The following is a 24,532-nucleotide window of genomic DNA, read 5'->3' on the forward strand; positions in this document are numbered from 1 at the left end:
CCACGATGTACAAGCAATGGCGTAGCGGGCGTGATTCCCTTACATCCCGCCTACTGGATCTCCTAGTTCCAGCGTCCCTCACACCTCCGGTGGCGATGGGCAACATTACGCCACATTTTAAGCATGTATCAACATTTATAGTGGAACTTAGTTATATCAGAGACGAGCTTCCGCGCACGAGACCACCATGCGCGAAGGATTTTTATGTTTGGCTGCAACGACGATAAGTCGTAATGTCATTGAACTCAAACACCCCAAGTTGCATTGGCCGAAGATTTGGAGACATGTGCACCAAAAATTCCTTCCTACCTTCGTTCGGGCACTGTGGTTCTCTGTCACCTGTGGCAAGCTCAACACCAACCAACGACTCTATGCAATTGGGCTAGTGGACACTCCACTATGCCCGAAATGTCGCCAATTGGATGACGACCATCACCGCTTAACTTGTATCGCGGTGGAGGACGTATGGCTCCTAGGAAGACAGATGGTGGCTTGCTACCTCCGTGTGACCCCGCAACGTATTACACCTGCTTCCTTCTTACATCCGGAGAGTGACTACTTTCCGGCGACTAAATCACACTCGATCATCTGGGTCAAAGGTTGGACGATCGCGTACCTCTATGGGGACGCTGCCAAGTCGCGACTCGACTTTTGGTATTTCTTGCAGCAAGCCCACAATGAGGTTCATAAATGGTCACACTATCGGAAAACCTTTGCCAGCTATCTTCAGGCAGTCTTCCTCGACCCCCCTCGCAGTTGGGATGTGCCGGGTGCAGTCGGTGTGCACATTTGACAGCTGATAACGAACCTCACGTTTCCCTCACCGCTCCATATATAATGCACATACTATACCATGAAATGATCTACATGTTCCTTTTAACAGAGTGATCTTTATGGAAAATAAATAAATAAAAACAACATCCCTGTACCCCTGTTCCTTTACATTTGTGATTTGTTTCACAAAAAGAAAAAAAAAAAAAAGTTGCTAGAGCACTTGCCCGCGAAAGGCAAAGGACCCGAGTTCGAGCCTCGGTCGGGCACACAGTTTTAATCTGCCAGGAAGTTTCATATCAGCGCACACTCCGCTGCAGAGTGAAAATCTCATTCTGCCTTGCTTTCAGGATTGCTAGTTCTGCAAGGTTCGCAGGAGAGCTTCTGTAAAGTTTGGAAGGTAGGAGACGAGATACTGGCAGAAGTAAAGCTGTGAGTACCGGGCGTGAGTCGTGCTTCGGTAGCTCAGTTGGTAGAGCACTTGCCCGCGGAAGGCAAAGGTCCCGAGTTCGAGTCTCGGTCGGGCACGCAGTTTTAATCTGCCAGGAAGTTTCATATCAGCGCACACTCCGCTGCAGAGTGAAAATCTCATTCTGAAAATAATTCACTGGCTTTATTGGACTCTTGCCTTGGACATAACGACAACCTTCTCTTCAGGACGACGACGGGAAGACTGAAAATATAATTCACATTCTACCCAGAACTAATAGCGCGATTCAGCCTTTCGATAAAGACATTTGTAAAAAAAATTGTCGGAGAGTTTAAATGCCGATAGCTCTTTCTCATTTAACATTTAGCATAGGACCAGTATTGTTAAACTTCAGTTATTTGTGCATCGTCATCACATTTGACGAATTTGATCAAGTATGTCTATTACACAGCACAATATGAAGAACAACGGCCACGACCATGTCTTACTTATCTCAGTTCAGTCAAAATAAAACTAATAATTGTTGTGAAGCGCATGCATTAATTTATCTTTTATCATGTGTGCCTGGTGTAAAGAAAATGTTTGTTTTTGCATTTTTGTGACGACTACATGCAATAGACGAGGAACTGTTCTGTTGTAGTAAAACATACATTATTAAAAATTTATCGTAAGAAACGTGCTACAGGAATTGGTGTAAAGTGTCTCAAGTCAAGAAATTAAAGTCCCGACTGATGACTGTCCTTTCAATGCAAAGTCATGCACTGCCCTGATTTATATATATATATATATATATATATATATATATATATATATATATATATATATATATATATATATATATATAAAAGGCTCCAAGCACGATGGGACTTAACATCTGAGGTCATCAGTCCCATAGACTTAGAACTACTTAAACCTAACTAACCTAAGGACATCAGACACATGTTTGCCAGAGGTAGGATTCGAACCTGCCACCGTAGCAGCAGCGCGGTTCCGGTCTGATGCGCCTAGAACCACTCGGCCTCTCGTAATCAGCTGTGTAACAATTACATCTACAACAGTTTAGCTGTCGATATGAACAGCAAGTTATTCGAAAAAGTAATTATTTGAAACATTTATTGCATGGTCCAAGTATTTAGCGTGTGTGCACTTTGGTTTTCACGTGCGCTCCGCTACGTCCTCGTCACAGCTGTGTCTGCTTATTCAGGTGTCCTACGTGAGTAGCAGGGCTGTACAGACCGCTGTTACAAACGGTTTTTCATATGGAAAAAAAATTAATGACTTTAACATTCTTTTGAAGTACTTATAGACGACCTCAGCGGATAACGTATTGACATGGCGTTTCTTTCGGTGTATTCTTCCTGTGTGGAAAATTTCAGGGTAGGTTTCAACATGTCGGATTGTACTATTCCCTTGTCAGTCCACCAATGACGTAATTGCTTCTTTCGAGCTACTTTCGGGGACAGATCTAGACCATCGATAAGTTTTGTCTTCATCGACAGCGACGTAATTACATTACACAGAAAAATCGCGTCTGTTGGACGTCGGCTGGGCTAAGTAGGTGAGAGTAGCAGATATTCCTTACACCTTTAAGAGAGAAAGAGGATAAGGAATAAGACGATAAAAACTGGAGAGAAAAAATGGTGTCTTGTGTAAAATAAAATAGGAAATATTGGGAAAGAGATAAAGGAAGAGTTCTGCTAGCAAGCAACAGTGCTTACTGCAGTCGAATAAAGCAAGGCAGTCATCTGGGAATAATTGAAAAAAGTGGAAAAGTGTTCTTCACCGACCAGCCACTATCAAATATTTACGTATACTTGAATAAGAAGCTTGCGTTTAGTACACGTGGACTATGGCTTTATATGTGAATTACAAACTTGGTCTCCTTAGGTGGCTCTCAAATATTAAATGTAAAGATAAAAATTGTTATAAAGGAAAATGTTTACACTTGAGAAGGACGCGGAAAGATGAAGAGTGTAGCAGACTTGTCTTTTATGTATTGTATTTCTTGGTATGCATGAGGGGCAATCAAATGGGATTGAGAGATACGGAAAAACGTAAGTAACTGTTTATTATTTGAAAAGCAATCGTCTTAACTAATAATATATTTATGCCACTGTTATTGAAGACGGTCAATGCCTTTATGAAAAATGTTTTCAGTTGCCTTTGGATCCATGACCGTAGCCACGCAAATAGACGTCAGACGTCCATATCTTTCTGCAAAGTTCCGAAAATACGAAAATCACTTGGGAAAAGATCGAGTCTGTATGAAGGATATATAAGGGCTTTCCAGCGCAACTTCAACAGAGTGCTCGAAACATCCTTGGCAACAGTGAGCGGGCCAACAGTTTTGGCGATTTCTTTTGAAATAATAAACAGTTTATTACGTTTGTTCCATCTGTCTCGTTTCCATGTGACTGCCCCTTATATTAATTTTCTGCCATTGAAGATGACAGGTCCAGATTCCTGTTTGCAGATGATACTTCACTGTGGAATCTAAGTGATGATGCAGATACGACTGTTTCTGCATTTTGTTGCGTCATACCGTGGATTACGGAATCCCGATTATAATGGTTCAAATGGCTCTGAGCACTATGGGACTCAACATCTGAGGTCATCAGTCCCCTAGAACTTAGATCTACTTAAACCTAACTAACCTAAGGACATCAGACACATCCATGCCCGAGGCAGGATTCGACCCTGCGACCGTAGCGGTCGCTCTGTTCCAGACTGAAGCGCCTACAACCGCTCGGTCACACCGGCCGGCAATTACGATTATACCATGACTGCAATAAAACAGAGGACACACTGGTAATGAAACATAACTGTTGAGACATTTTATCCTCACAAAGTTATCAATCGAAGAAGCTGAAGATTTTAGACTGTTACAGATGGTGAAGATCAAAATACATCTGGACAATATAATTATTAGTAGCTTTCGCAGAAACTGAATGCTAAGTAATAGTATGCACAGTGACTCCTACTGTATAGAGTTTGCTTATTTTCGTGTTTACTTTCATATGTCTTATGGTGTCATAAACTGAGGCAGTACAATGGATCCATGTAATATATTCTTAAGTCGGAAAGAGGCGATCAAAATACTTATAGTGACAAATGGCGAAAATTTCTCAATTCCGACTGTCGCCCACGCCTCTTATTCCTTTATGGGTTTAGTGATATGAAATGTGCACTCCTACGTACGGATCTGCAGCATTAACTTCAAATCCACATTGGTTAGACAAATTACTTTAGATCGCTTAACTATTAGTCGACGATTTTATAGAAAGGTATTCAGTACTGTTGATGTTCGAAATGTAATCGCTTATCAGCAGGAACGAAAGATGAGACAAATACTAGGTTCTAAAAATGTAATTCTAAAGGTTGTTTGCGAGAGTTTTCACGGGTTTTTTTAATTATGAGAAAGCGATGTACGTAATTTATTAAAACTATTCATATATTCCCCATCATTCTTTGCCACAAACGTCTTATATCCACGCAGTTACGTTACATGGTTACGACGCAATCAACTATTCCAGTTTTGTAACAATTTTAACTGAAAATACATTACATCCACGTGCCAGCTGGAAAAACGAGCAGTCAGCGTATAGAGAGGTGCAATTAAAATTTAATAACGTGGGAATTAGGCAGATCATATTGTTTATAGAGCGAAACAGAAGTGCTGTACAGCACAGGAAATGGAGTAATAAACTGAACGTCAACACTGGCTGCGCGAATTCACAGTGGACTGGCGGCAGATTCACAGCACCGCCACGCACACGCTTTGCAGCAAACAACACCTACCCGTTTTGATCGGAAACGCTCCCGGTCTATCGACGCACGTTTATCGGCAAGGCCTGTTCGCCAGCACACCGGGCGCCATTGATTTGAATCCGCTGTGGACGTCATTGTGACGAGTCACTGCAAGTGTACCTGAAATTCGCACGAGCTATTCTCGCAATTTCCCGCCGAATAAGTTAATTTCTAATCGCCGTTTCGTGTTAGAGGGTGTTTCAGAATCTCGCATCATGATTTGGAAAACAAACAAAAATTTGATGCTTTCTCGGTACAGTGAAAACAATTATTTAAAGAAGTCTTAAACACGTTAGTGAAGTTGACAGAGTTAGTGTGAATTGTAGATTGTGTTTATTATCTTCTAAAGTAGTAATTAAAATATTTCATGAATGTCTAGAAAACTCATGATAATGAACATCCCATAAGAGATTGAAGTATTTTCCAACAACGAACCAATCCTAAATTCCCCGAACAGAAAATTAGTCGCAATTTAACTTCAAATTGCGAGTGGAGAGCGAAGCTTACAGTCGGCTACTTAGTAAAAGATGCAGCCGAAAAAATGCTAATTTTATTCACTATTACTTGAGTTAGTTGTGTCCAATAAACAGAAGTTGAGAAAAAAATGCTGATAACAAGCTTGCAACGTTTTGCACCAGAACGTGTGGTTGAGAACTCTAGCGGACGCTTGTACAGCTATGTTAGTCCTGAGGTAGATACATCGAATCCGGGTCTTAGTAGATTATTTTAATCTCCGGCTTTTAACATGTAACGTTTCTAACCACAAGATTATATACCTTCCCGCAATGTGTCAAAAAATGACGGCAGCTGCCGTGCGGGATTAGCCGAGCGGTCTCAGGCGCTGCAGTCATGGACTGTGTGGCTGGTCCCGGCGGAGGTTCGAGTCCTCCCTCGGGCATGGGTGTGTGTGTGTGTTTGTCCTTAGGATAATGAAGGTTAAGTAGTGTGTAAGCTTAAGGACTGATGACCTTAGCAGTTAAGTCCCATAAGATTTCACACACATTTGAACATTTTTGACCGATGGCAGTAGACGCTGTGAAGTCATCAGTTCATCTCATCAGCGGTAGTCTTCTCCAAGCTATCGAAGTACCACAGTTTTGTGATCTGTGGACAGATCCATTAAACACATAATCAGAGAACTAAACTCTAGACATGAAAGTGTCCAATAATACAAACACCGCGTTAAACAATGACTAGAAAAACATTAAGTTTGTCTCCCTAAGAAGCATAAACAAGACAACCTGGGTATATTCACCCTTTAGCTAGGTGACTCAGGCATTGTCACAAGGCTGCTCCGAAATGGATAATATTACTTGAAAATAGATAGCGCTGTTAACGTAAGCAGGGCTTTACAGAAAAGGATATATCTTCAATATTCTCAGACTCATTTACAGCATTTGCTGATGATATAGCAGATCTCTCCAATATCAGATCACAGGCAGTCCAACTTATAGAGAAGAACAATGGAATATCGAGAGAACCTGAGCTCCAAATTTCATGTGAGAAGACGCGCTATATGGAAGGGACTAGTTACGATTCAGCAATCAAATTTTAACCATAAAATACGTCAAAATCTCGCAAGTAAAATTCACTATCAGACATTATTGAACCAGCAGTTTTAAATCGAGAAGCTAAGAAATAAAGAACTGAAAAACTAAAAAACCCATGCAGACTTACCTCTAATAGATACAACAAAATTTCATATGGCGACGTTGTATTGCAATTGTTAAAACAGAAGTTGTTCACTCTCCATGATAACTGGTGATATGTCCGAAATGAAATTGATAGTAAAAGTAGGACTGAAAAGTCTCAGAAAACTCTTTGGAACAAAATGTTAAAACTTAATGTGGATAAAAATCAGCAGACTACTATCATGATTTATGGTATACTCTGTAAGTTGAGCACAACGGATACTGTGACCAAAGCAGTGTGATCCATAGAACAACATACTTTTTAACAAAACAATCGCCTCACTTTTTTATTACAGAGAGAAATGTTTCATATTCTGGCGTTACGGATCACATCAGTTCTTTCCCATATTGTCTATTTCAAAATTATGACACACAGATCTACTGCATGTATAAATCACACAATTTTTTTGAGTCATCGGTCTTGTGGCTGGGCTGACGCGGCCCGCCATGAATTCCTCTCCTGCGCCAACCTCTTCATCTAAGTAGCACTTGCAACCTATGTCGCCAGTTATTTGGTGTATGTATACCAATCTGTGTCTTCCACTGTGGTTTTGGCCCTCTACAGCTCCCTCTCGTAGCATGGAAGTCATTCCCTGATGTCTTAACAGATATCTGATTATCTTGTCGATTCTCATCGACAGTGTTTTCCACATATTCATTCCTTTCCGAGACTGCGCAGAACCTCCTCATTCCTTACCTTATCAATCAACTTAATTTTAAACATTCGTCTGCAGCAACACATTTCAATTGCTTCGATTCTCCTCTGTTCCGGTTTTCCCACAGTCCATGTTTCACTACCAAACATACATTCACGGATATTTCTTCCTCAAATTAAGGACTATTTTTGATACTAGTAGACCTCTCAGCCAGGAATTCGCCTTTCTGCTAGTGCCAGTCTGCTTTTGATGTCCTCCGTGCTCCGTCCGTCATTGGTTATTCTGCTGCCTAGGCAGCAGATTTCCTTAACTTGATCCACCCCATGACTATCAATCCTGATATTAAGTTTCTCGCAGTTCTCATTTCTGCTACTTCTCATTACTTTCTTCGATTTATTCTCAATCCATATTCTGTACTCATTAGACTGTTCATTCCATTCAGCAGATCATGCAATTGTTCTTCATTTTCACTTAGGATAGCAATGTGATCAGCGAATAGTATCACTGATATCCTATCATCTTGAATTTTAATTCCATTCCTGAACCTTTTTCTATTTCCATAATTGCTTATACGATGTACAGATTGCACAGTAGGCGAGAAAGACTACATACCTGTGTTACACCCTTTTTAATCGGAGCAATGAATTCTTGGTCGTCCACTCACATTATTTCCTCTTGGTTCTTGTACATATTGTATATTACCTGTCGCTCCCTATAGCTCACTCCTATATTTCTCAGAATTTCGAACACCTTGTACCATTTTAAATTATCGAACGCTTTTCCCAGGTCGAAAAATCCTATGAACATGTCTTGATTTTTCTTTAGTCATCATATGACACCTCCTTATTTTTCTTTTCCATTTTTCTGTATATTATGCTTGTCTGCAACTGGGATGCATGACCAGTTAAGTTGGTTGCGCGACAATTCTCGCACTTTTCAGCTCTTGCACTGTTCGAAATTGTGTGGATAGTATTTTTCCCAAAGTCAGATGGTGTGCCACTAGACTCATACATTTTACACACCAAGGTGTATAGTCGTCTTGTTGCTACTTCCGCTAATGTTCTTAGAAAATCTGATATAATGTTATCTATCCCTTTTGCCTTTTTTAATCTTGGTGTTGTGGTCTTCAGTCCTGAGCCTGGTTTGATGCAGCTCTCCGTGCTACTCTATCCTGTGCAAGCTTCTTCATCTCCCAGTACCTACTGAAACCTACATCCTTCTGAATCTGCTTAGTGTATTCATCTCTTGGTCTCCCTGTACGATTTTTACCCTCCACGCTGCCCTCCAATACTAAATTGGTGATCCCTTGATGCCTCAGAACATGTCCTACCAACCGATCCCTTCTTCTGATCAAGCTGTGCCACAAAGTTCTCTTCTCCCCAATCCTATTCAATACTTCCTCATTAGTTATGTGATCTACCCATCTAATCTTCAGCATTCTTCTGTAGCACCACATTTCGAAAGCTTCTATTCTCTTCTTGTCCAAACTGGTTATCGTCCATGTTTCACTTCCATTCATGGCTACACTCCATACAAATACTTTCAGAAATGACTTCCTGACACTTAAATCTTTACTCGATGTTAACAAATTTCTCTTCTTCAGAAACGCTTTCCTTGTCATTGCCAGTCTACATTTTATATCCTCTCTACTTCGACCATCATCAGTTATTTTGCTCCCCAAATAGCAAAACTCCTTTACTACTTTAAGTGTCTCATTTCATAATCTAATTCCCTCAGCATCACCCGACTTAATTCGACTACATTCCATTATCCTCGTTTTGCTTTTGTTGATGTTCATCTTATATCCTCCTTTCAAGACGCTATCCATTCCATTCAACTGCTCTTCCTAGTCCTTTGCTGTCTCTGACAGAATTACAATGTCATCGGCGAACCTTAAAGTTTTTATTTCTTCTCCATGGATTTTAATACCTACTCCGAATTTTTCTTTTGTTTCCTTTACTGCTTGCTCAATATACAGATTGAATAACATCGGGGAGAGGCTACAACCCTGTCTCACTCCCTTCCCAACAACTGCTTCCCTTTCATGTTCCTCGACTCTTATAACTGCCATCTGGTTTCTGTACAAATTGTAAATAGCCTTTCGCTCCCTGTATTTTACCCCTGCCACCTTTAGAATTTGAAAGAGAGTATTCCAGTCAACATTGTCAAAAGCTTTCTCTAAGTCTACAAATGATAGAAACGTAGGTTTGCCTTTCCTTAATCTTTCTTCTAAGATCAGTCGTAAGGTCAGTTTTGCCTCAAGGGTTCCAGTATTTCTATGGAATCCAAACTGATCTTCCCCGAGGTCAGCTTCTACCAGTTTTTCCATTAGTATGTAAAGAATCCGTGTTAGTATTTTGCAGCTGTGGCTTATTAAACTGATAGTTCGGTAATTTTCACATCTGTCACACCTGCTTTCTTTGGGATTGGGATTATTATATTCTTCTTGAAGTCTGAGGGTATTTCGCCTGTCTCATACATCTTGCTCACCAGATGGTAGAGTTTTGGCAGGAGTGGCTCTCCCAAGGCCGTCAGTAGTTCCAATGGAATGTTGTCTACTCCGGGGGCCTTGTTTCGACTCAGGTCTTTCAGTGCTCTGTCAAACTCTTCACGCAGTATCGTATCTCCCATTTCATCTTCATCTACTCTTCTTCCATTTCCATAATATTGTCCTCAAGTACATCGCCCTTGTATAGACCCTCTATATACTCCTTCCACCTTTCTGCTTTCCCTTCTTTGCTTAGAACTGGGTTTCCATCTGAGCTCTTGATATTCATACAAGTGGTTTTCTTATCTCCAAAGGTCTCTTTAATTTTCCTGTAGGCAGTATCTATTTTACCCCTATGAGATAAGCCTCTACATCTTTACATTTGTCCTCTAGCCATCCCTGCTTAGCCATTTTGCACTTCCTGTCGATCTCATTTTTGAGACGTTTGTATTTTTATATTTTCTCCTTTCATCAATTAAATTCAATATTTCTTCTGTTACCCAAGGAGTTCTACTAGCCCTCGTCTTTTTACCTACTTGATCCTGTGCTGCCTTCACTACTTCATCCCTCAAAGCTACCCATTCTTCTTTTACTGTTTTTCATTCCCCCATTCCCGTCAATTACTCCCTTATGCTCTCCCTGAAACTCTCTACAACCTCTGGTTCTTTCAGTTTATCCAGGTCCTATCTCCTTAAGTTCCCACATTTTTGCAGTTTCTTCAGTTTTAATCTGCAGGTCATAACCAATAGATTGTGGTCAGAGTCCACATCTGCCCCTGGAAATGTCTTACAACTTAAAACCTGGTACCAAAATCTCTGTCTTACCATTATATAATCTATTTCGTACCATTTAGTATCTCCAGGGTTCTTCCATGTATACAACCTTCTTTCATGATTCTTAAACCAAGTGTTAGCTATGATTAAGTTGTGCTCTGTGCAAAATTCTACCAGGCGGCTTCCTCTTTCATTTCTTAGCCCCAATCCATATTCACCTACTACGTTTCCTTCTCTCCCTTTTCCTACTACCGAATTCCAGTCACCCATGAATATTAAATTTTCGTCACCCTTCACTATCTGAATAATTTCTTTTATTTTATCATACATTTCTTCAATTTCTTCGTCATCTGCAGAGCTAGTTGGCATATAAACTTGTACTACATTAGTAGGTGTGGGCTTCGTATCTATCTTGGCCACAATAATGCGTTCACTATGCTGTTTGTAGTAGCTTACCCGCATTCCTATTTTCCCATTCATTATTAAACCTACTCCTTCATTACCCCTATTTGATTTTGTGTTTATAGCCCTGTAGTCACCTGACCAGAAGTCTTGTTCCTCCTGCCACCGAACTTCACTAATTCCCACTATATCTAACTTTAACCTATCCATTTCCCTTTTTAAATTTTCTAACCTACCTGCCCGATTAAGTGATCTGACATTCCACGCTCCCTCTCCAGTCCCTCATGACTATCACATTTTCATCTCCCTTTACGTACTGTATTACCCTTACAGCACCCTCATATACTTTCTCCGTCTCTCCATATTCGCCTTGCGACATCTGCATGTTTACCTGAGCTATCGTTGTCGGTGTTGGTTTGCTGTCGATTCTGATAAGAACAACCCCTATCACAGAGCTGCTCACAGTAACACACTCTCTGACCTACGTGCCTACTCGTAACGAATCCTACTCTCGTTATACCATTTTATTAAACTGTTAATATTATCCGACACTTATCTCACCAGATATCCTTGTCTTCTTTCCATTTCACTTCACTGACCCCTAATATAACTAGACCGCATTTCCCTTTTCAGATTTTCTAGCTTCCCCGCCACTTTCAAGCTTCTGACATTCCACTCTCCATCATCTAGGACGTTATCTTTTCGTTGGTTATTTAGTCTTTTCTCATGGTCACCTCTCCCTTGGCAGTCTCCCCCGCACTTCCGAATGGGGGACGAATCCGGAATATTTTGGCAGTGGAGAGATCATCCTAAGACTATTTCTATTACCTGCAACATGTTCTGTACATACGTGTTATGTGACTTTAAGGTTGCGATTTACATTGCCTTCTGGATCCTTATGGCGTTGACCATTGCTGATTCTATCTCTCTTAGGGGAAGTTCTCTACCCCTATAACAAGAGTGTCCTGAGCCTCTCTCCTCTCATACGCCTTCTTCGACAAAACCGTTGGCAGAATGAGGGTGATTTCTTATTCCGGAAGTCTTCGGCCGCCAATGGTGATTATTAATCAAAATTTAAGCTGATTTCGAAGCCGGGACAGAGGACTTTTTGATAACTGATCAAAGACGCTAGCCCTGGACCAAGGGTAGGTTGCTCACATGAGTCACTACCTAATTGGTGTCTCTATTATCGATGGTTTATGGGTTGAACCACATATCGTCACCTTGGAAAAGGGGAGAGGGTAACGTACAATTACCAAAGCCAGTGGGCCCATCCCAACTATATGTGCCCTTATTCTCTGTATGTAGTATTCAACTGTCTCGGTTAACTGACAGCATCCCTGTGTGAGTAAAACTACGTCTCATACACCGAAACCCACTTTGTGTATAACAATCTACAATTTTGTGAATATCTGGAAAAAGGAAGGACGTGAATACCCTGCAAAATAAAGCTGACATATTTGAGGGCTAGAACGGATACATTTAACCACGGTGACACCAAGTGTTACATGATGAATACGTTTCTACAAAACTGAAAAACGTTTTACTGAAACCTTTAAAAATTTTCCATGTAAAACCACATAATTGTCGTAGTACTGCTGCACCACGAACAAGTACAGTCGCGGATTTGGGGAATTTTTGTATATTTCGCGCAGCAGTTTCTGAAAGGTAATAGTTCAGGGTCCGCTGATTGGCACATGTGATGACAGGCGCAGGCAGTGTTGCTATTCTGAAAAAGATTCTGCGAGGCAAGTTTACGACACAACTCGAAGGCGGGAAGGCACATCCCGACGGGCGCTGTCTACAACTATGAGGAAATCAGGGCAGCACAGGGCACTGACGTGTTGTGAAGAACCCAAACGCGCTTACTGACCTGTGTGTAGGGGCCGAAGCGGGCGAAGAGAGCTGACGTAATTATTAAAGTGCACTCCAGTTGTTTCCTCCAGAGGACCTACGTAAGAGCCGTAGGGAAAGGACGTATAAATAAGCGAGCCCGGAAGCTCAAATCGGGCAGTCATGTCGTCATTTTGTTTTCGTCTAGAACCGGAGAGAATGACAATTGTTTAAGTTGCAGGCCAACCACGATCACCTTCTGGTGATGGATATCGATGGCCAGCCGGCCCGCTGAGGCTATCTTCAATCTCCGCTGCATTGACGCGTCATTGCTGTGGCGGGGCGCATCGCATTTGAGAGCTACACCGGCGAGAGGTGCCAGAGAGCTGCTGGCCTGTGATGTCTGGGTGACGTCGTCCGGCGGACCGCAAGCTGCCGTCTGCAGGGGCGGGGCCGGGGAGTGAACTCGGAGCCTCTCAGGTGCAGAGCTGGCTGCAGGCACTGAACAGGCTGCCCTGGACTGACGGTCAGACTGCTACGTCTCCCTAGAAAGACAGCGGTCAGCTGCTTCGCTTTGGCGCTCTAAAAGGAGTCGCGCTTGAGGGAGCAGTCAGCCATGTTCCGGGCCACGGGCGTAATTAACGCATGTGGCGGCCCCTTATCAGTGGCACGAGTAGGATCGCTTCGCCCGCAAGGCTGGGCAGCTGGACGCCGACGGTGCAGATTCCGGAATTTGCTCCCAGTTGGATCGCCGAAATATCAAGTTGATTTTAGGATCCGGCAGCAAACCCGAAGAGACTTTCAAGTCAATGTAAGTCTTGCGTGTGTTTCTCTGCATGTTCTGATGAGTCATTCCTCTGTCCCAAACCATACCTCTCGATTGTTCTGACATATCACAACCCCTGCGAAGTGGGGTTGTTACACTACATCACTTCACAACTGATTACTAGTTTAAGTTGCTGAACGACCATCTTTAGATTGCCCACGCAAAAGACTCAGTGTCTATGTACACTATAAGCTATAATATCGTCGCCTGATAATGTATCCCGGAAACATACCCGCTAATCAGCCAAGTTTTCGATTAACTGATGCTTATAGCTACAAATTTACTAATGATGATTCAGTTATTCGTGATTTTTCTGTCATATACGAATGTGCAGTAGTTCTGTTTCTTTCGGAGCGAAATTGACTAAATACACATGATGCCTTGCTATATTCTAACTTTTCTGTGAAAATACAATATAGGTTATAAAACCGGCAAATCTGAGTAAGTTCTTACGGTTTACTCACTTATCTACTTTCCAGAAGTAGAATAAGGGATGTACGACCAATATCCTGTGTGCCAGTTCTTCTAATAAAATTCACTCTCATTTAGAACTTTCCAGAAGTTCACCAGCTGACAGGAAAAGTGAAGTACCAAAAACAATTGGACGTACGACATTGTAACTTCGTAGACGTTCACACAACCGGCAGATACTAAATCACAAAATTTTGTACATGACTGTAGTTTCAGAGACGGTGAATAGTTACAATTGAAAGAAAACAGCCCTCGGTCACTATTTTTAACGAAATAACCGGGTTTCAACACTGCTAGGAGTGTCTTCCTCAGAATTTAAATCCAAGAATGGTCTATAACATGGCCACAGAATTATGACTAAAAACGTATCATACAGAGTATAAGCACATAATCATCGTGGAAGACTGGCAGTACATATACGTCATCTATAAAACAATAAAAATGCCAAATGGGCATAAAAAATTGTAATGGCGAACCACTAAGGGCTGCTCGTTACTTGCGCGGTTGCAGGTTGCAAACGGAGCAGCCTTTAGTGGCTTATACTCTGTATCATACGTTTTTAGTCATAATTCTGTGACCATGTTATAGACCATTCTTTGATTGAAATTCTGAGGAAGACACTCATTGCAGTGTTGAAACCCGGTTAATTCGTTAAAAATAGTGAGCGAGGGCTGTTTTCTTTCAGTTGTAGATACTTAAATGATTATAGAGTTGCAGTGCTCGGTGACAGTCTACCTGTATAGGTAGGGTATACCTGTAGGGTATACAAGGGGCGTGAACAGTTTCATGTGTTGAGTGGTCATTGTGAAGGACATGGATACGTCGCGCAAGCCTGTGAAGCAGCGTTATCAGCCTCTGGCAGAGTTTGAAAGGGGCCTCGCTATGGGCCTCTATTTGGCCAGCTAGTTTAATCGTGCAACAGCCAGATTTGTTAGGCGTTCGGATGTGATATAGGACTGATGTTGGAGTGCACGTGACTGTGACAAGAGATATGCGACAAGTAATTTCCAAGGTTCTGGACGACCATTAGGGAGGATCACAGTATTGCGCACCAAACACGTGATAGCTCCATCGCATCTGCGTCTACCATTCGAAAACAAGTAACGCTTCCCTGCAGCATGTTGTGTCGCCCCGCACCAACCGTAGGAATTTTGGTCACAGTCGTAGGCTGCCGCTTACGCAACACAAACGACTGGACTTGGAGACGTTCTGTAGCTTGGGAGCGTAGACTGCTGATGAATGGCGTCGCAATGTGTTCAGCGATCAACTGCAGCCCTCCACGCCTCAGATGGAAGTATTGGCGAGTATGGCGGCGACTTGGGGAGGGACCCAATTTTTCGAATATTTTGGAGGGGCACAACAGTGTTACTCCTAGAGTTATGGAGTGGGAAGCCAGCGAGTATGACATCTGGTCACAGCTGATAGTGATTAAGGGATTTCTGATGATGCAACAGTACGTCACGGACATCCTGCGTCCTCGTGTGTTGCCTCTAATGCGAAATTATCGTGATGCCATTTTCCAACAGGACAATATTCTTCCACACATGCCACGTGCCTCTCTGAACTGATTATGTACTCCCGAAGCAGACGAAATCCTCAAATCTCTTCCAAATAGATGAGTCATAGTGTCGACGTTCCAATAACAAAACTTTAAGCATTATATTTCTTAGTGCCACATACCCTAAGTCAAATATAACTTATTTGCAAAGTTTTAAACATGGCTACTTGGTTCAGTGACCGTTTCTAATTAAAACTGAAACAAATGAGTTCTCGGTCACTATTATTTTTAGACTTATTGATCAGGTTTCAGCACTTCTAAGAGTGCCTTCATCAGAATTAAAACAATTAAAATGGCCTATAACATAGTTACAAATTTACAGGAAAAGACATTTTTTATATAAATATTGTAAGTACTGGCTAACAAAAAAAGACAGTGGCAGTACTTACATGTCACATATAAGGGCCAGAAGGTCTTTAGTCACAAAGTATATATAAAGGAATGCGTGAAGGCGAGCCACTATGGGCTGCTCGTACATGCACAGCCAAAGGTTGGTATTTCGTAGATTATTTACTCTTTTTCATGGTAACCTCCCCCTTGGGAGTCCCCTACCGGAGATCCGAATGGGGAAGTATTCCGGAATTTTTTGCTAAAGAAGAGATCATCATGACTCTTCTTCGATTACAGGCCACATATCCTGTGGATACACGCTACGTGTCTTTAATGCAGTGGTTTCCATTGCCTTCTACATCATCATCTCTGTTGATTCTTCCGCATTCAGGAGCAGTCTCACACCCCTAGGACAAGAGAGTACCCTGAACCTCTGTCCGTTCCTCTGCCCGCTTTCACAAGGCTGTTGGCGGATGAGGGTGATTCCTTATGCGGGTTGTCTTCGGTCGCCAGTACTGATTATCAATCAAAATTTAAGCAGTGCGGGATTCGAACCCGGCACCGAAGAAGTTCTGACTATGAATCAAAGACGCTACTCCAATACCACTTAAAATAAATTTGAAATGCTTACAAATCTTAAAACACAAGAGTCAAAAATTGCAAGCTGAGCTTCTCCAGTGTCATTAAAGTAGTAGTGTAAGTTGTGACTGCATTGAAAGTAATGACAATATACTGAAATGGGAACACAGTTCAAAATTTTATTATAAAATGTGGAAAAATAACAGCTGGGCTTGCACAGTCATTTGGTTAAAGTGGGCTTCTACCATGTAGCATAAGTAGTGCAAGTGGTGGTTACGTCGACCGTAATAACAATGTATTCAGATAGCAACACAGTAAAAATAAAAATAAAAAATAAAAAAATATTAATGTGCCTAGATGCAGTTGTCAGCATGGCTTACACATGTCTTTTGGTTAACTATCAACGCTGCACAAGAAAGCTGAGTGGAAAACACCTGAGCCAAACAGGAGTAGTTACAGCTATAGTGGTATCACACTCAATGCAGCGAGGTTGCAATACATTGACGATTTGATGACCTCCTTCAGGGACACAGTCTATCCAGACACTACAATTACATTGCAGTGTTAACGCCACTGAAATTGAAAAGCTCTAAAATGGTTCAAATGGCTCTGAGCACTACGGGACTTAACTGCTGAGGTCATCCGTCCCCTAGAACATAGAACTATTTAAACCTAACTAACCTAAGGACATCACACACATCCGTGCCCGAGGCAGGATTCGAACCTGCGACCGTAGCGGTCTCGCGGTTCCAGAATGTAGCGCCTAGAACCGCACGGCCACTCCGGCCGGCTTCGCAAAAAAGTTCATCTTCACTAATGTGCTATTACAGATCGCCCCTTGTTTCTCAAAATTAAACTAAATGAATGTACTGCCTAAAGTAATAAAGAGGTAATTCCACTAAGCCATGTGATCAGTAATTTTAACGATGCAACACGCATATTTCCATAACATTAAATTACGTTGTTGGCACCTGAGCTAACGTGACGCGTCAATCCTCAAGCTGGCTATTAGTTTTTTTGTTAAATAAAGTGATGTTTCTTTGGCAACAACTGGAACTCCAGGCATAATTTTTTTATTCACAGACACGTCTATTAATTACTTTCCTAGTTCTATTTTTGGTTCCAAGAGTTATGTTTCAACTGGTTAAAAAAATTACTCATGTCTAAAAACACAGCTGATTGTTATACTTTACCTTGTATACTAAAATAGGATTTCCCAAGCAAGAACCAGTTTGATAATGCATAGATAGAAACATTTCATTGATGTTAACGTAAATAAAACGAGAATCCTAACCGTGTTCAAGAAGTTACCAAGTTTTTCAATACCGTATTCGACACAGCAGGCCATACGAAGGTTCAGAACAGAGTATTTTTGATTGACGCGCTGATTATCAAAGAACTTGACGTGCGGAAGTTTTATAGCGGGAACTGCCATCGAGGCAGAGAGTTCTTCGACAAGACCACCCTCTCAATGGAGAGACTCCTGAAGCCTGTAAAGTTAGCGAAAGTTTGACGTTAGCGCAACTTCCTCAACCCTCCAAGAAAATATGAAGTAATGAAGAGGAATGACGCTGCGAGCAACTCTTGCGACCTTATGGTGGCAGTGTGAAGCAAGAGATACGGAACGGTTGTGAGTCGCTTGTTAACTACTTTTCGTAAGAGCAATTTAACCTCTACAGAAGAGAAATGAAAGTGAAGTGTACTGCTTTGCATGGAGAACTGTTAATACAGAAAATTTAATATAGCGGTGTAGGTGTAATAGGATACATTCACCAGTAGTATGAAATACCTCCTCGAACGAGAGGGAAAAGATGTTCATAATAATAAACTTCATGAGAAACATGTCAGTATTAATTGTTAGGATTCGAGAACTTGAGAACTTAAGTAACTTGGGTCTCGAATCTCGACAAAAAGAAAAAGATATTATGATGGTTGTGCGGTATTTATCTGTCTTGACGAACGGTTTCTCGCTTATAATTTCATTAACAAGTTACCTACACACAAATACAATGAGACAATAATTAATTTTTTTTTTAATTCTGTGCACCATGAACACCCACTCCAAACTTGAATATGCATTATTCAACAAAAAAGATGTATAGAGAGCGCTCATCACTAGTTAAGACGAAAGAGTTTGAATTGTTATGGCTGTAAACTATCTTTGTGTTTGCTATAGTGGGGCCCTTAACTAATATGCAAGTTAGGGGTCAGAATCACGATGTTACGCAAATCACTCCCAAGTGGGCGTGTACTGAATCTTCACAAGACGTTTAACGCAATCTTATAATGGTCCTGCTATAAATTATATGTATGGACGGTAGCTTCTCCTTTAATTTATTCATTAAATTAACTGATCAAAGTTCCCGTCTGAAAATAGCGATCGGAAAGGATTCTGGTTTGTGTGACTGTATTATAAATTAACCGCATTCTAAAAATTTACATTTACACTTACTTTCTTTAAATGGAACTCAAAATTGATCATGGATTTATACAAAAAGCAATCATGTATCGCCTCTAGATCAATCACATCTGTTAAATATAACTTACTGTACGCAAGAACAGACTGTAAGCCGTGTGAAAGGCAGTGCGGGATCTTCCATTATCCTGCTGAAATATGCCATTTGATACCCCGACCGTAAACGGTATTACACGACAGTTTGTCGTCGCTGCCAAATATTTGCTTTCAGTCTGCCAAATCAGTCCTGTTGTCATATCTTGTAGGTCCCCACAACATTAATCCAGGAACTGGAGAGCTAAGAGAATCGCTGCCTCTTGTGAACCTTCATCAGGTCGTCACGTTTGTGTCCATCTGACCAGCACGTACAGAATCAGAAATCATATCTGAACAGCACAGAATGTCATTTAATATCCCATATGACGCTACCCTTACACCATACAAGTCTCTTTTGCCTATGGTATTATGTCAGCTGTAGACGCATGACAGCTCGATATGTTGACAAGGCTTCTAGTATACTATACCTAACTGCTCTTTATGACACACTGCCCGGATTTCAGAGCTTGTCATTCGTCTAGTCGTCAGCCAATCGATCTATGCTATTATCTTCTTCTCTTGTACTCATTCAGGATGGATCGGAGCTATCCTCTTGCTATACTGTTGTCTTTAGTCCACCTCGTTACTTCTCTCTGCAGCCATTGGACAACACGCAACGTCCTTATAAGTCTGTAGGTATGATACTTCCGTGACCCTCATGCCACTGATTCCGCCAGTCTCATATTACGAACGATGGTGAAAAGTATTCTGAGCGGCTGTATTTATATTTCGATCTTAGAAATTACAGTAATATTGGACTCATCCAATAGCAATCAGGTACTAACTTTGTAGGAATGTATGCATCGAAAATACTGAAAATAAGTTCCCATAAGGATGGAGTTCCAATCAACATATTACAAACACATGGAGAAACTGGAGCAGACGTTGGGTAGATTTCGGTCACCGGTGTTGACTTAGCAATCGTCTTTCCCGTCAGTGTAATGACGAAAACACAACGTTTTTGGTGAGGTATCCACAGCTTTGAAAGTCTCTTCGTCTTTGCTGACGAATCCTAAAATCAACTCGGTTCAATGTTTGGGCGACCCAGCTGTTCGCCATCTTCAGGAGAACGCTGCTGCTCCTGCGTCCCGATGAGAACTGACGCCAAGGCTGCAAATCGGTGTCCTATATAGGACTCCGTGACGTACATGCTGCATGAGCCTCTCAACACAGTTGCTGCCCTCCAAGACTTGACAGATGGAACCTCCCTTAGTAGAACATTGGCAGTAAGGATATAGCGCACTCAGGGACAATTTTCGAACTCTCGGTCTGGCCGTACCAAAGAACGTTCTGTTTTGATGCGGGATAGTACGGGGTTCTCCGTCCTGCTAAGAGGAAACATTTTGTCTCTATTAATCAAACTATATGCCACTCTAATTTCAAGTCGCTCTTTATAAACACTGTTTCAAAAACCAGAAGTGTGGCCGCTCTCACAGTTTCGTCAAATTTCATCCCATCGTTTAAGCAATGTTTCGCTACCACCGATTTTTCTGGCTGTTGTAGCTTCGTGTGACCGCGATTATCCATGAACGTGCCTTGAACTATACGAATCGAACGGACGATGTATGCTTTTCCACACTGACACGGAATTTTTTACAGGCCAGGCTTCCTAAGCCACAAATCATCATTCACAGAGCCTTGTAATTCCCTAATCTTGAAAGATGGACGGAACACACTACTTAAAATACTCCCAATCTTAACCGATATGTCCCCAGTATAAGGAATAAAGGCCACAGATCTATGATCCTCTTCATGCCCCTCCGGAGATGGTCTAAGCTCCATACCAGACGAATCTGCTTATCAGAGTATCCATTTTCCTTAAAAACACCCATCAAATATTCAAGTTCTTTCTTTAAACTGTTCGCTTCGGAAAAGGCATATGCTCTGCGTACCAGGATTCTGAGAGCGTCACTGCGTTGGTTTGGTGGATGGCAGCTCTTAGCATACAGATACCGATCAGTGTGCGTTGCGTTTGGTGAACATTCTGTGCCAGAGTACCATATGGTTTTTTTTCTAAGCATCCTATCACTTTCGACCTCCTTAATGCTTGGATGAAGCAGACAAAAATGGTACCATCTAGATTCCTTCAGAAACACGTTGGCAGCAAAGCAGAAGTGCTCCGTGCCATAGTCCTCCATAAATAAATTAGCGATTATAGGTGATAAAGGATTACCCATAGCACTCGGTTATTCTGTTCAAAAATGTTGCCGTTAAATGACAAATATGTCTATGTCAGCACATGACGACAGTACTTCACCAGCGCTTGATCTAGCTTATCTCTAACCAAACTCAGGGACTCTTCCACAGGTACTCATGTAAATATACATCAAAACTCACAAATAAATCCGATGGACCCAGCCTCAGTCGTCGAATAAAGTTGGAGGTATGATGTTCACACTTGCCAACATTTAGACTGAGAATAGATATTAAATATTTCGCCGGGTTATAAGTGGATGCACCCAAATTGCTAACAATAGGGCATAGAGGAACCCCTTTCTTATGTAACTTAGGTAGACCATGTAGTCTAGGCAGAACGGCAACACCAGGATAAAGTTCCTTACGTAAAACTTTAAACAATGAGCTCTTTTTAAAAAGTGAAAATGTGTTGGGCTTAATCCTATCTGTGGGGTCACAAATAGTCTTCTGGAAGCTGGGTCGTTGAGTAGTAATCCATTAAAAGGACGTTATCATGCCATGCCATTATAACCGTGACATTCTCCTAGTCAAGTGGTAAAACTTCCTTCCATCATTCCTAAGGGAACGAGTGGCTGCTCTCTCTGCGGAAGAGATTTTAACCCGTGGTGGTTGAGATCTAAGTTCTAATGCGTTCTAGAAAGTGTGTCCTGCAGCATCAGAAGGGGTAAACTACGACGCACTGTGTTTAATGTTTCTAGTAAGACGTTGGTCTGGCCCGCCACATCCGCTGCGGTGGGAGGATTAACGTGCATAAATATTAAGGTGATCCTTAAAAGCTGTGGGTCATAGTTCAGTAACCAATAAGTGAACGCTTAATCCATCAAATCATAAATCTGATCCAGTCTGCTCGCCGAGTGGCTAGTAAGAGACGTGTAGCCCTCACGCTGCCCGTGGACCTTTTTTGACGCGTCGATCGGGGTCATGTCTCGGCAGATAGTGTGTAATGCGTAGCAGGAGTTAAAATTCGGGTCTAATACTTCGGTGTGAGAACACAAATAAAATTCCCTCCTACCAAGAGGTGATCATATCTGCCACGGAATAAGGGTGCAATCTCCTCCGAGCAGAAATGCGCAAGCGCCGTCGATTGTCAGATCCGGAGGGTGTGTAGATGTTGACAATACGAATGCCGTTCACTGTCATGACCAAACCCCGGGATGAAGGGAGATAATCCGGGTCACACACGGGAATATCGCCGTGCCACGTCCTACGTCTGGAGTCGGCGTTAGGTACGTGTTGTAACCACGTACGTCGAGAAAGGCAGTATTGCAGATCTCATGCGCCAGCAAAATATCCACGTCCGTGGCATAAATCATGTCCCAAAAAAGTTACATCTTTGCAAACGATATTACGGTGTTAATGTTCGCTTTTCCCAATTCATATGCTTGGTCTGTTGTCATCGTCACACTCGAGGCAAATCATTGTAAACTCCACTACACATGCTCAGAGGGTTGCCTGCCAACGGGCTGCCCTCCGGTATCTTCGTTCCGTGGTGTGCTTCCTGTAAGTGAGTCGTCATCAAGTTGGGATACCAATACCGGTATCCCTTCGACTGTTTTTGCCGAGTCACATTGGTCATCGATACCAGAAACACTCTCTGCTGCATTTTGATGTGATTGCTGGGACAATGTCGCTGACCTCCATCGGGCGTACCGAGTCAGTCATTGTCAATGAAGAGGGACCGTCTGAAAGGGAAAACATCCGGTCACTGTCGGGAGGAATACTTTCTATGTCCTCTAAAGGGACGTGTTCCATGTCAGACGTCTCTTCGGCTCGGTTGTTTGGTTGGTTGTTTGGGGAAGGAGACCAGACAGCGTGGTCATCGGTCTCATCGGATTAGGGAAGGATGTCGGCCGTGTCCTTTCAGAGGAACCATCCCGGCATTTGCCTGGAGTGATTTAGGGAAATCACGGAAAACCTAAATCAGGATGGCCGGACGCGGAATTGAACCGTCGTCCTCCCGAATGCGAGTCCAGTGTCTAACCACTGCGCCACCTCGTATTCGGCTCGGATAACTTCTGTGTTCACTAGGCTACGGGAGGACGTGTCACTTGAACTATGGCGACGCTTTTTGCGACGCTTCGGTGATCGTTGTTCGCGCGCTCTACCCTCTGCCGCCGTAGGCGACGCCTCACATTGTTGATCGGACGTTCGTTGGTCCGTTGCTGCCGCCACAGTTTCATCCTACACTTCCAACCGCGTGCTACTTGTGAAGATTCAAGAACTTCCTCCCTCACGTGGGTGTAGCAACATCCTCCATGTCACCTTCTGCTCCCCTAACTCGGTCTGCTCTTGCATCAACAAGTCCGTGTCACGCTCCGAACTCGGCAACACCTCCCGGCGGGTTACCGACACGTACGTCATCGGCAGTTGCGTGGGAACTTCTCGCTGTGACGTTTCTCCATGTGGCAGCTGCATGACACTGCGTTGTATGCACTCAGAGGGCAAATGCCCTTTCCACCATAGCCAGAACATGTCCGCGGCTGGCTATCGTATATCACAATAGCTCGACATCCTCCAGTACATGAAGGTATAAATTTGTTAAGAACGATCCGCACCTGTCGAACGTCGTTTAGCACCGGACAGGTGCTAAAGTAAGCCCAGCATTCACGCGTATGACTGAGCACTGTTCCATATGGTTGCAACGATTCAATAACCATCGATTCTGGTACCTCAAACGGCAGTCCAAGGATCCGATAGATCCTCACTCCCACGCCTGAAGGAGTTACTGTTACATCGTTGATATGACTATCAGAGTATCGAAATTTAAAGCCCCTTTGAGCAGTGCTGATAATTCTTTGAAAATCAGCTGCATCGGTCATCTTGACGTACATTCGGCTGCTTACAATGGATAGGTGTATCCCAACTACATTTGTAGCAGGTAAACGAAATTCTGCCCTCAAAAAACGCTCTATTTCAGAAGACTTGGGTCTGGCATAGTCGTGGTCAAACGTAAATTGTAGCGTGTATTCTTTCTGAAATTATGCGCCATGGCGGTATATTTAGACAACAGCAAGCGCGCTTATCAGCCGTGTAAACACTCCCTTTTGCACTCGCGCCCGCGGCCGGGACAATAGGTCCCTGCCTAATGCAGACCTCAGCACTCAGCTACCGAGGCGGAGAGCTGAAACTTACATTCGTCTTAAATCACCCAAGAATTTATTTATTCCTCT

The 24,532-nt window shown here is 42.5% G+C and overlaps 1 non-coding gene across 1 annotated transcript; it reads left to right on the plus strand.

Annotated features, from left to right (window-relative positions):
- Positions 1–1,225: 1,225 nt before the first annotated feature.
- Trnap-cgg lies at positions 1,226–1,302 on the plus strand. The gene has a single exon. It is a non-coding gene; the product is annotated as a tRNA-Pro (tRNA).
- Positions 1,303–24,532: the final 23,230 nt, after the last annotated feature.

This window comes from Schistocerca americana, chromosome 2 (assembly GCF_021461395.2).
Source record: "Schistocerca americana isolate TAMUIC-IGC-003095 chromosome 2, iqSchAmer2.1, whole genome shotgun sequence".
NCBI classification, from domain to species: domain Eukaryota; kingdom Metazoa; phylum Arthropoda; class Insecta; order Orthoptera; family Acrididae; genus Schistocerca; species Schistocerca americana.